General features: G+C 40.9%; 1 protein-coding gene across 2 annotated transcripts in view; it reads left to right on the forward strand.

The window, feature by feature from the left end:
- The window catches only part of PPARGC1B (PPARG coactivator 1 beta), a 137,109-nt gene that overhangs the window by 28,630 nt on the left and 96,105 nt on the right, over nt 1–12,374 (forward strand). The gene's annotated exons all lie outside the window — the stretch shown is intronic.

Below are 12,374 nucleotides of genomic sequence, written 5' to 3' on the forward strand. Positions count from 1 at the left end.
AAGAGAGGGAGAAGATGTAGGTTTTCATGAGCATAAAAACAGAATGCCACCAATTACTGGGATCCTGTAGTTGAGCATTCAAGGACAAATTGGAGTATCACACAAAGAATCCAGGGGACATCTGTTCTGGCCTCACACCTTATTGTGCAGAAAGTATAGTCTTAAAGTATGTAGTTGTGGCACCCTGCTACCACAGGTACCACAGGACCCAAAAGGGTGCATGGACGGACTTCTCCACAAGAGGCCCTCATTACATAACAGACACCTCCACCCTTCCACCTCATACCACCAGAGTGAGCCTGTTAGGGATATATATACAGGAGGGTGGAGATAGGTAGTCGGAGTGTGTGCTGGCACAGAGATCAGTGAAGAAGCAGCATGTGAGCTGCTGTGCTGAGGGCCAGCCAGGGCCTAAAGCACGTGCTTAAGTCCTGGGGGCCTAGAGCGGGGCCAGAGGCAAGGAGAAGAGTGAGAGGAGTTATGGGGGCAGAGGAGCATCTTAGGCTCACCCCAGAACACCAGCCGGACACCGGGTCCGCGCCTACAGGGTCCTCTACGCCCAGTAGGAATAACCGGTATACCAGGAGGATTCTAAACCCCTAGTCAACCTGAAGCTACAATCATTTAAAGAACTTGGAACCACGAAGGCCCCAGCGTCCAGGGATAGTGGTAGCCAGAAGAAAGTTCTTACCACCAAGCATGCAGGTGAGGAGAGGGAAAGAGTACAGAAGCTAGGCCTAGTTTCAGGCTGGTCAGAAGCTTCAGAGAGAGAGGAAGAAACAGATCAGGAGGCCTTATACCCGCTCACTGGGGAGAGTCCAGAAGTGCACCCTTCCTATCAAGTACCCTGGACCGTACCTGCCATCTACACCAGTAAAGGTACTGAAGCGAACCCCCTGTGTGCGTGTCTGTTATTCTCCCCTGGCCCGGCTGGGTCACCTCTCACCTGCATCCCTTCCATCAACCCTGCCTCGGGGGCCCGCTCCGCCTGTGGGGAGCCGAAGCATCCCAGCTGCCACCCCATCACCCCCGGAGGTCTGCAGCAGCGCCGGTACTCATTACTGGGAACCACAGGTGGCGTCACGAGACAAAACTGTTAACAATCCCCTTTTTAAAGAGTGACCCCAGGGTACGGGCCCGGGAGCCGACTGCCATGACATCCCAAAGAAGGTCAAGGCCCGGGTACCGAGTTTCCCCCCATATTCCCCCTGGGCGAGTCATAGTCATTCACTAACCAAAACTGTTTGGCAATTTCCGGAAGTCCCATAGAAGTGAGTGAAGAAAATAATACCTGGTGGCAATATGCTTATGGCAATATACTTTTGGTTTATGTCATGGATATATGAGCTGGGAATAACTCTTTAAAGGGAATCTGCCAGCAGAATTTCACCCCTAAATTATTTAAATATGCATGTAGCACTTTCAAAGACAAGTCCAGCAATAACTTTACATAGACTGTCCGTTCAATTTAGTTACTGAGAATCAACATGTGAACTGGTATGAAAATGAGGCTTAAGATCTGAAGCTTCTGTCACTCTGGTTCTATTCTCCGCCAAACACCGTCTCCTCCTCCTGCTTGACTAGCGGACTCCTATTCTGTGTCACTTCAGGCAAAGGAACCATCAGTCAAGCAGGAGGAGGCGGTTCTGTGTGGGGAATAGCGCTGGAGTGACAGAGGCTTCAGATCTACAAATGTTTTTTCAGCCTCATTTGCATATTGTTTCAAACACTGATTTCTTAGTAACGGAGGAATGGACTGGTATATAAAGGTATTGGTGGACTTATCGCTTAAAGAGATACATGGACAGATAGTTTCGGGGTGAAATCCTGCTTCCCTTTAAATCTGAATTGAAGGTTCATATGTGTGTAGTGTCTTCTAGTTACCTATGAAAGCTGTCTCAAGAGCAATGCACAAGGTTCCCAATCCATTATATAGTCAGTAATTGGATCCTGTAGTGGTAAAAGGTAGGAAGTTAATTTACGAATAAGCCTATCTATTTCACCAAACCAGTTATAATCCTAAAATAATGAGCCATGAAGACATTATTATGGCTGCATCAACTTTGTGTAGAACGGAAGTGTCATACTTGGATTATTATAGTTTTCTGTTTCATTCTAACATTTTCCATTTATTGTTCCATGTTTATTAAAGCGCCACTCCAGTGGTTTTTTTTTAAATTTTATTTCAGCACTGGAGTGGTGCTACTAATCTAAGTTCCCTGACCTCAATGTTATACTTGCCAGCCGCCGTCTTCAGCTTTTCTCTGCACCGCTCCGTTCCCTCGCCGATATCTCGCGTCCGCCGCTTCTCACTCACCGGAAGTCAGGGGTAACAGTCACAAGCGCTCAATGTAAGTCTGTGAGAGCATCATTCTGGCTCTCATACACTTACATTGAGTTCTGACTTCCGGAACACTGGAGCGATCCAGCAGGTCATAAACTTCTAGAGACCGACAGGGGCGGCGCTGGGAACAGCTGAAGATGGCAGCTGATAAGTATAAGACTAAAGACAGGGAACTTAGATTAGTAACACCACTCCAGTGCTGCAATACAAAAAAACACTCACTGGAGTGGTGCTTTCATAATTTCCCCTTGATTATTGCCATACAGTATAATATGGCTTTAGAATTTGTGGTATGGTAAGGTACAACATGAATATGTATTGGTATGAAGCGCTATTCTCAGACGCTGAATCTGTCTCTCTCCCCTCATTGCTGTGTTACCTTTTGATAATAATGCAAAGCAGCACTTCTTTGGGATTTCCTTTTACAGTATAGCTTGTTGGCTGCTGGCGAGCACAAGGGATCTCTGCATTTCTGCTCTTTGCCTTGTTTGGTCCTTATCCCCTCTGCTTTCTCTTCTAGGCCCAGCCTCATCTTGTTACTCTGACTATGTGGAGATGAGAGCTCTGAAAACTCTGTAGAGTATATATACCTAATGCGATACAACATATCCCTTATATTTACAATCTATACTTTTTCTTTATCCATTCTTTTGGAAATAGTTTACATTTTTGTTGATATTTTATTGTGTTCATAGTATTGTAGGTTTTCGGATACAGAACACTGGATGAATTGCTGATGGAAAGCCGGGTAATTTGCATTGGCGGTATGCTTGTTTCGGATCAATATGAAAATGATTTATACACAGGAGTCTCATAAATCACTAACTGCTCAGTAGGTCACACAGAGAATTGTTTGAGATAGCCTAGATGGAGAACGAGGATTCATATCCTTGCCAGTGGTTCAGTTATGGAGGTATGCTATCGAGAGGCACCGTACAGGCTGCGTATGAAGAATTGTAGGGATTCCATTTTCCGCCATATATGATCAGCACATACTGCTTTATTATGTGCATGAACTGGAAGGGTGACTTGGGTTAGGTTACGGATTAATGATGAAATGTATAAATAATTATTAAATTGATTGGCAGGAAAAGTTGCTGTTCTGGCAACCTGGGTATTAAAAAGAATAGTTCTCTGGTTATATGACCAGGATTAAGGCTATGTTCACACACGTTGTGCTTCGCTGCATATTTTGCAGCAGATTTTTATGTACATTTTCAGCTGCATCTTGCAGTACCAGCAAAGTGTATGAGAAACCAGAATTCTCTGTTCACACATGTTGCTTTTTGTTTGCTGTGTATTTTCTGCCTTGCTTGCATTTTTGGAAAATAGAGCATGTCACTTCTTTCAGCGTTTTTGCAGCGTTTTTTCACCCATTGGAAGTAATGGGTGGTGAAAAAAACACTGAAAAAACGCATAAAAAAAAGTAGCTACATTTTTTTTCAAGTTTTTTTTCAGCGTTTTTGATCGCAAAATATGGGTTCTATTTTGTGATTAACCATCTTGTCTTGGTCACTGAGATGGTTGTTTGCATTGGGAGAGTTTTAAATAAATTAGTGATGTGTACTGTGTAAACATTAGCTGACCTACCTGTGAGATTGAATAATACCTGTGGCACAGGGAGGTGTGAAATTGAACAATGCCTGTGCAACTGAATGGCAGATCCCATAGTGTGAAAGTAAATAGTGTCATACAAACTCAATGCCTTGCCAGTGTCTAAATTATTCTTGAACAATTCACCTCCACCACTATGCCAAAAACATAATGAGATTCTTTTCACAGAACTTTATGTACATGCATGAATAGAGACAGAAGGACAGTGGAAAAAAAAACACTGAAAAAACGCATCAAAAAACGCAGCAAAACCTGCATATTTGACGCAGCTGTTTTGCTGCCAGAGAAAAATTGTCAGCAGATTTGCAGCAGATTTAACTGCAGAAAAAAACACAACGTGTGTGAACGTAGCCCAAATGTATAGGTTATTTATGGTCACCACTGGACATTATAGGAAAAGTTTATAGTTAGAATTCTCTGCTCGGGACTTTACTCTCCATTCTCAATAGTTAGACAGCTGCATCAGTATTTATACAAATGTAACCACTATTATTATATTATACTGTGTTATTTCACATCTTGGACATTCCCAGTTGTTGGGAGTCTCTATGATTTGTCCCTGGCTTTGCAGAAAGATCAAGCCTAATTGTCCAAACTTGGAAATTGCTATATATGAATATTTGATATTGGTCCTGGATCTGAATTATCAATGCACATAGTGCAACCTTTAGTACTTTCCAGTAATTCAGAATCCATTGTGGTTCATGTCTGTTTTTTCACATGTCCCTTAATATGTAATGTGGACAGTGTGATGACAAAAGGAGTCATACCATGCAATAGTCGCTTATTAAACAAACCCCAGAATATAGCAAATACAAACTTGATTTTCTTCTTGTATTTAGGCTATAGAAGATGCCCTGACATTGTCCGCCAGCTCCAACTGCTTATGTCAGGTTGATGTGGTGTGTAAACAGTCATGTGTGTGTACACCATAAACACTAGTGTGTATGATGTGTTTGCTACTTTGTATACAGTGTAGACATTTACCTGTCTGAGCCAGCAGTCCTGTCAGTGTGGTGAAAACAATACTTGTGTGCAAACACCCAATGAATTATTAATATCTACATAATCCATAATGTTCAGCCTGTGCCTTTACTGTTACATCAAAGATAATGGGAGGAAGGGACAAAAAAACAGTATCCTGCCTGTCTGCATACCACGCAGAATAGAACAATTACAACACAGCAAATACAGACATGTAGATTTTATAGCTGTCTTGGGATTACGTGCCAAATTTTCTTGAAGGTTAATGCTGCCATTAATAGTTAGAAAAGGGAAAATTCTCTTTTTTTTCTTTCTGTAACTACAGGTATTACCATAACCTGTACATGCAGTACATTAGTGATGTAGCTTTCTGCCTCAAGACTATGGTCAAATGTGAACTAGACCATTTGTTTCTCTTGTGTAATATTGTTTAGACATTTCAGGAAATAATATTGGTTTATATGTCCCATAATCAATTGGGAATCTTGTGCATTTTTAAAGGACCCTCAGTAATGTACTGTGTAGTTCCATGACCTTTAAAAGTAGTGTTTTTTTTGCTTCAATAATAATTGGTTAGATTTTGTTATCATTTTTTGTATTATATTTAAATACCTTATTTTGCCTCCTTCTCTCTAAAACACCATGTTGTCGGGCTGTTTCAATGCCCAATTCAAGCTGCTTTAGAAGCTGCTTTCAACCTCTGCTCTGCAAGGTCTCTACACTATTTACAAACAGACTGTGTATGGCACTTCTCTGCCTCAGCCCCTCGGCTTCCCATCTCTGTTCTCAAACAGGACAATTCCCTTTCTATTATGGTTTGAATATAGTGCACTGATCTTCCTGAGCAGCAATTGAAAGGCGCTTCTAAAGGAGCAATTAAAACTGCACTACAACATGGTGTTCGGAAAAGAAGCCAAAAGAAGGTAATTTTGGTAAGTATTTTACAAAAACTTTGTGAAAGCTGGTCGATAATTATTTATAGAAAAAGTAAGTTTAGTTCTTTTAATCTATGATTTACAAAATATTTGTGTAAGGCTTTGGTCATATCTGCATTGTGGCTTCCATTGTAATTAAATGGCGCGAAACTGTGACACATTCAAAGAACACCAATGGCGTCCATGGATCTTACTGATATAATGGAGTCCTTTGGTCGGCCATTTTTGAAAATGCTGACAAATGCAGCACTAATTTTCCTTTAGTGTCATGGAACTTTGATTAACTAGTGAATATAGAGAAGGCAATGCGTTTCATACAGATTGAGTTGCAGAACTGAGAGGTTCTATAATTATTTGCTCCTTTTTTATTTTATAGCAAATAATGTAGCTATAGATAAATGTGGATATGAAACTTTCCGTCCATCTTTTCTATATGTTGGCATATTCTCTTCTGCTAAAGGCACAAATATTGCTTCTTGTGGATACATTGTGTATAGTTCTTGTTATCCTTTCATATCCTACACTGTCGAGCTTTTAATAGTATTCTTTCATCCCCGGTCTTGAGCAGAAGCTGCCTGCGGCAATGCAGGTTTTCTTAAGGGAGGTGACGGAGCTGTCCTCCGCATGCGCTCCATTGGGCAGCGATAATAAATGAGTTGGCTATATTTAGATGCACAGTGTGTAGTATGGTCACGTGGGTGTCAGCGCATTTTACTATGCAGTGTATACAATCTCACCTCTGTCCAAACTTCCAGCCTTCTCCATGGATCTTCTGAAAGACATTTACAGTAGAAAGTGAAGGGCACAACAGTCTACCAAGAAGCAAATGAATGACATTCCAGTTGAGCAACTTGCTCTTTTCTGACAGCTCGGCCTGTCATGGAGTTGTATCATTTCATTTTAAAGGGAACGTAATTTTTTTTAGCTTGTACTATTGTGATAGTGCCTTTTTATAACCAGCTGATTGTTTTGTGCCTACGTAAAATGTTTCCTGCGGCGATAGTTAACATATGTTTGGTTATTTCTGGAAATGCAAGGTTGTAATTGAGCATCATCACTTTCCCAGCATCCCCTTTATTGCAACCTTTGGGTTAACAAGAATGAATTCTTCCATATCAATCATGCTGTCAGCCTGCAGAATTTGTCTATAAGACACTGCAGCTGCTCCTGATTCCCTAGTGAAGCGCTCATACCAGCATTTCCTATTGCTTTGTAAATTCAGGCTGTAGACTGATATACTCTGGCGAATATAAGTATTTGATATACTGACGATTTTGCAAGTTTTCCCACCCTCAAAGAATGGAGAGGTCTGTAATTGTTATCGTAGGTACACTTCAACTGTGAGAGACAGAATCTAAAACTAAAATCCAGAAAATCACACAGGATCCAGGGTCACACATATAGGAGATTGGCGGCGGAGGCAGGATTCGGACGATGCTGCGGGCCCCATCCTCAGAAGAAGGGTTGCTGATTCAAGGCGGTGGTGGTGGCGGCGTGAGCGGGGCGATGCTGCGGCCCCGTCCTCAGAAGAAGTCGGCTGTCAGCAAAGGTTACTTATCCCGTAGCTATAGCCCTGCAGTGGGCTTTGGGAAAATGGCCGCTGGAGCATGTTCAGATCGAGATCTCGAGAGACAAGATCTCATCTCCCAAGATCTCATCCATGCTCCGGCGGCCATTTTGCCGAAGCACACCGCAGGGCTACGAACGGGATAGGGAACCTCCGCTCACCGCTGACTTCTTCTGAGGACGAGCCGCAGCATCACCCCGCTCCCGCCGCCACTGCCTTGAATCAGCGACCCTTCTTCTGAGGACGGGGCTGCAGCATCGCCCCTCTCCCGCTGCAGCCGCTGCCAACCTCCGGTATCTGTGACCCCGATCCGACGCCACCCCCCAGGTAAAATACTGTACCTTTGCATTATAAGACGCACCCCCTTTTTCCTCCCAAATTTAGGGGGAAAAAAGTGCGTTTTATAATCTGAAAAATCCGGTACTTATTTCATGCAATAAAATGCAAATTAATTATTTGAAAATCATACAATGTGATTTTCTATTTTTTATTTTTAGATTCTGTCTCACAGTTGAAGGATACCTACGATAAAAATTACAGACCTCTCCATTCTTTGTAGGTGGGAAAAATTGCAAAATCGGCAGCGTATGAAATACTTATTTTCCCCACTGTACATATATTAGTAATATATGTTGATAATGTGGAACCCAATTATGGTACATAATATAAATACTGCAGAGACGTTCTGAGCTATAGAAGCTTATATTCTTCTTTTTTCCATCTAGCAATATCAGAGTGTCATCTGTTCCACCTATAGAAAACCATTATCATTTATCGAAGAAGAGATCAGATATCAAAATATCAGCAGTAATCTGAAACCCTTGATGCTTTGGTCGGATGGTCCCGTTTCATCCGAGACCTAGCTCTTCATGACGAACTGTGCTATTTCCACAAAGGAAGCTGTGACAATGACAGAACAAGGATAATATGATGGATGGGGCGATGACCATGGGAATCGTGTGTATTGTTTAATTTTGTAGCATCAGGTCTTGTAGAAGAGAACAGTCAGCAATGAGAAATGTGCTCAAAGCTAGCGTTATGGTTGAATAGATTAAACAGGCGCCATTATTTCATCTCGGCATGGCTATTAAGTGCAAAGAATTGTGATAGGGATGCAGAGCTACTAGATGGGAATCTATACTAATATACTAATTGTCCTCCATAGGCACATTATCTCAAGTTTTCAGAAATCCGGATCCTTGGTTTTAAAGATGATTGCATATAGAAAGGTATTAGTTATTCACTAATGGAGTGTCCACCAATTAATGAATCAATGGAGCGTCTAGTCTAATTTTACTGGTGGGTCAATTGGCATCTCTTGTATTGGGCAATTAGACTGTGGTCCCCACTGGTGACAGAGACTGATTACTGTATTTTGCATTGGTTATAAATCTATGTTTTGATCATGCACATTTTCATTTGTCAATCTGGTTTCCTGGCATTACCTCTTGCAAAAAAAAATGCTAGACACCGCAAAATTGGTCACTGTTCCTACTCTAAACATTACTTGTTTTGTCATTTGTGACCCTGAAGCTATAAACAGTGGTTTAGCAAGTTCTAGTATTGCCCAATGAGGGTAAGTGGGATAAATAAGCCCTAAGAAAGGTGCGCTCTTATTAATTTGGTACTGGTTTAACCAGTCTCCTGGTACAGAAGTGATGTATTATCCTCCAGAGAGGGTTTCCAACAAGATTTGCTTATTCCTTTCTCTTTTTCTTGGGTCTTTTCTTAACCACAGATGAAAGTGCAACAGTCTGTGTGCTGCCCATATGTAAGTCAGTGTGATAATTTACATGAACGTTTTTACACACAGACTGATAGTCCGTGTGTAAAAAAATAAAATAAAAAATATATAAAATTAGTTTGCAACTACTTTGATCCTTATTTTGGATTAGACTCTGCAATTAAGTCAATAGGTTTGCAAAAATTGGATCACATACAGGTTACCATCTATATGACATCCATTTTTTATGGATTTTCTTAACATTGGAATCTGTATTTGGCCTTCTTTTTTATTTAATAAATTCTTGATGTAATAACCCGACACCAAATCGATGCCATACGGATGTAAAAAAACGGACATATGGAAGACAATTTGGATGAAAAATCATTTGTTGTTTAAATCGCATGTTGATAAATAGTCAGGAGGCAAAAAAAAACACGACTTTTGACTATATTCATGGGGCTATAAATGCCCCCAAAGTTTAATTAATCAGAATGATGTTCTTACAAAACTGCTGTCTTCTACTAGGTCACAACCAAAGCCTGTGCTGCTTCTCATCGGGTTATTATGTATGAAAAAAAAATTACCAAGCTTTAACAAAATACATTGTTTTTCATAGTATGATCTGTATTAAAGCGAAAACAGAAATTGTGCCATTTTCACACTGCCTGCTGGGGCTGTTCTAGACTCTTACTTCCTGTTCTTTTATGAATTTCACATGTATATTAGCAGCAATATGTAGACTCAAATTCAATGTTTTGTACTGAAGCATCTAATGAGCATGTGCAATTGTCATTGTGAGGGGAGAGGGAGCAGGGTCCATGGTAACATTACTTAGAATGAATTGTGGATCCTGTGTTATCAGCTGTGTATAGAGGTGTTACTTATCATTGTAACTCTGCCTCTGATGGTAATGAATATGCTGATAACTCTTCCTAAAAGGACTAGAAACACGAGTCTAAAAAGCCCAAGTGACTAGTGTGAAAATTGCATGATTTCTATTTTTTTTTCTAATATAGACTGTGATATAAAATAAAAAACTTGCCAAAGATTTTGCAAAATGCGCAAAAACCTGATTTAGACAATACGTCATTTTCTGAGGATACCTTCACTTTAAACATCATCACTTAATGTTACAGTGATGATAATGTGGAGAATATGTAATAACAGGAAATATCGGAAAGCACAAAGCCTCATCAGTGTAAAAAGAGAGAACAAAGACTAGAAGCAATGGGATGAAACTGAATGGGAGAAGATGCAGATTAGATATTAGAAAAAACTTTTTGACAGTGAGGGTGATCAATGAGTGGAACAGGCGGCCACGAGAGGTGGTGAGTTCTCCTTCAATGGAAGTCTTAAAACAGAGGCTGGACAGACATCTGTCTGAAATGGTTTAGTGAATCCTACATTGAGCAGGGGGTTGGACCAGATGACCCTGGAGGTCTCTTCCAACTCTACCTTTCTACGTTTCTATCTATGTTTCTAACATATATACCGTAATCATCATGTAATATCTAACTTTTCTTTGTGTTGAACCCTTATAACAGTGATTGAGAAAAACATGTAAAATAAGTAGAATTTGTGTGGTCTGAAAGATTAGCAGGTGGGTATTGCCTCCATTGAAGCCCAATGTTTTCCATTGGAAGCAATGCTTAAAGGGGCTGTCCACTACTAGGACAACCCCTTCTTGATCTAAATGTTTGGCGCTAATAAAATAAAAAAGCTTATACTTTCCTCCTCTTCCCACGGAGTCAGCACTCGCGTTCCCGGGGATCTCTGCGGTTGTTATAACATGTGAGCCCTGCGTCCAACCAGCGCTGGCATCACTGTTTTCACCTTCGGACAAATCAACAAGAAGTGAGAGAGCAGCCTAAATCCTGACTTTCTCGTGATGTTCGATTGGTCCGAAGGCGGGGCCAGTAGCGCCAGCGCTGGTTGGGCGCCAGGCTCACGTGTTATAACAACAACATAGGAGTCCCGGGAACGCGAGTGCCGACATCGCTGGAACGGCGACGGCATGGGAGTGGAGTATAAGCTTTTTTTCTTTTATTGGGGCCAGGCGTGGGATATGAGATGGGGTTGTCCAAGTAGTGGACAACTTCTTTAAAGGTGATGTACCCTTGTAACTTTTTACATTGTGCAACCTCTTGCATATGAATAAACCTCCATGTGAAGTGCTATGGTGTAGTCCCATAGGCGTCTATGAATGCGGCATTCCGGATCTTGCTCTTTTCATGATTCTGTGGCTCACTGATGCCATTCTTGAATTGCCATTATCTGGTAATTAAAGCTTTGTCTACTGACAGAGTTGACAGACGACACAAGATTGTTTACCCGCCAGGAACCTAAAACTCCAGGAGGTGAAGCTGTTGGTCACATCTAAGAAGCTTTTAATAAGCAATGTAATAGTTTAATTATCTGGGGATGTTTTTTTTTCCAGACAGTCTGTCAGATACTCTATAAAACCCAAAGAGAACAAAATGGAAGTGGAACTCTGATCAAAATATCAAGGCCTTACTGATGTTGGCCAGAAAGTCTTTGTAGAGTGTGCTCATCTGACAGTCTCTTCAAGAAAAAGGACAATAAGGAAAATTGGTTTGAAGAATCTGCAGCAATAGATGTAAAAGATTCACTTATGACCTATTTTCTTTTATTTTTCCTTTTTAGTTTTCCGTAAGCCACTCTGCTGATAAATGACTCGCTTATATTTCCATGTCCATTAAATTGAACAGATAGCATGTACATCGTATAACTGGAAGCCAGCTCTTTGAGGAATGCTTTTTGGATTATTCTCCATTTTTCATTTTGAGCACTGCCTTTTAAATATATATATTTTTTCAAAATACACATGAAAACACATTATTTAGAGGTATTGAAAATATACAGCGTTAGTATACGCTCCTAACGACATAATTCCATCTTGGTAATCAATGCCTCCATTCATTAAGACTGGCATTTTGTACGCCAGTCTCATTGAGTGTGCAGGAATAAGATGCGCCTCATTCATTAAGAGGCACACACCAATTAATAAATTTGGTGCATCTTATCACTGGTGTGCACCTCTCCAGTAATGTTTAAGGGTTTATCTACTCCTTGGACAACCCCCCCCTGTATTTACTGTATTCCCCATTGGATAATAAAAATAACGTATACTCGCCTCCCACACTGGCGTAATTCCACCGATATCCGCACAAGGTATCCTGGCGC

The sequence above is a fragment of the Phyllobates terribilis genome, unplaced genomic scaffold (genome assembly GCF_046119375.1).
Source record: "Phyllobates terribilis strain yellow unplaced genomic scaffold, ASM4611937v1 Scaffold_11__3_contigs__length_659146591, whole genome shotgun sequence".
NCBI classification, from domain to species: Eukaryota; Metazoa; Chordata; class Amphibia; order Anura; family Dendrobatidae; genus Phyllobates; species Phyllobates terribilis.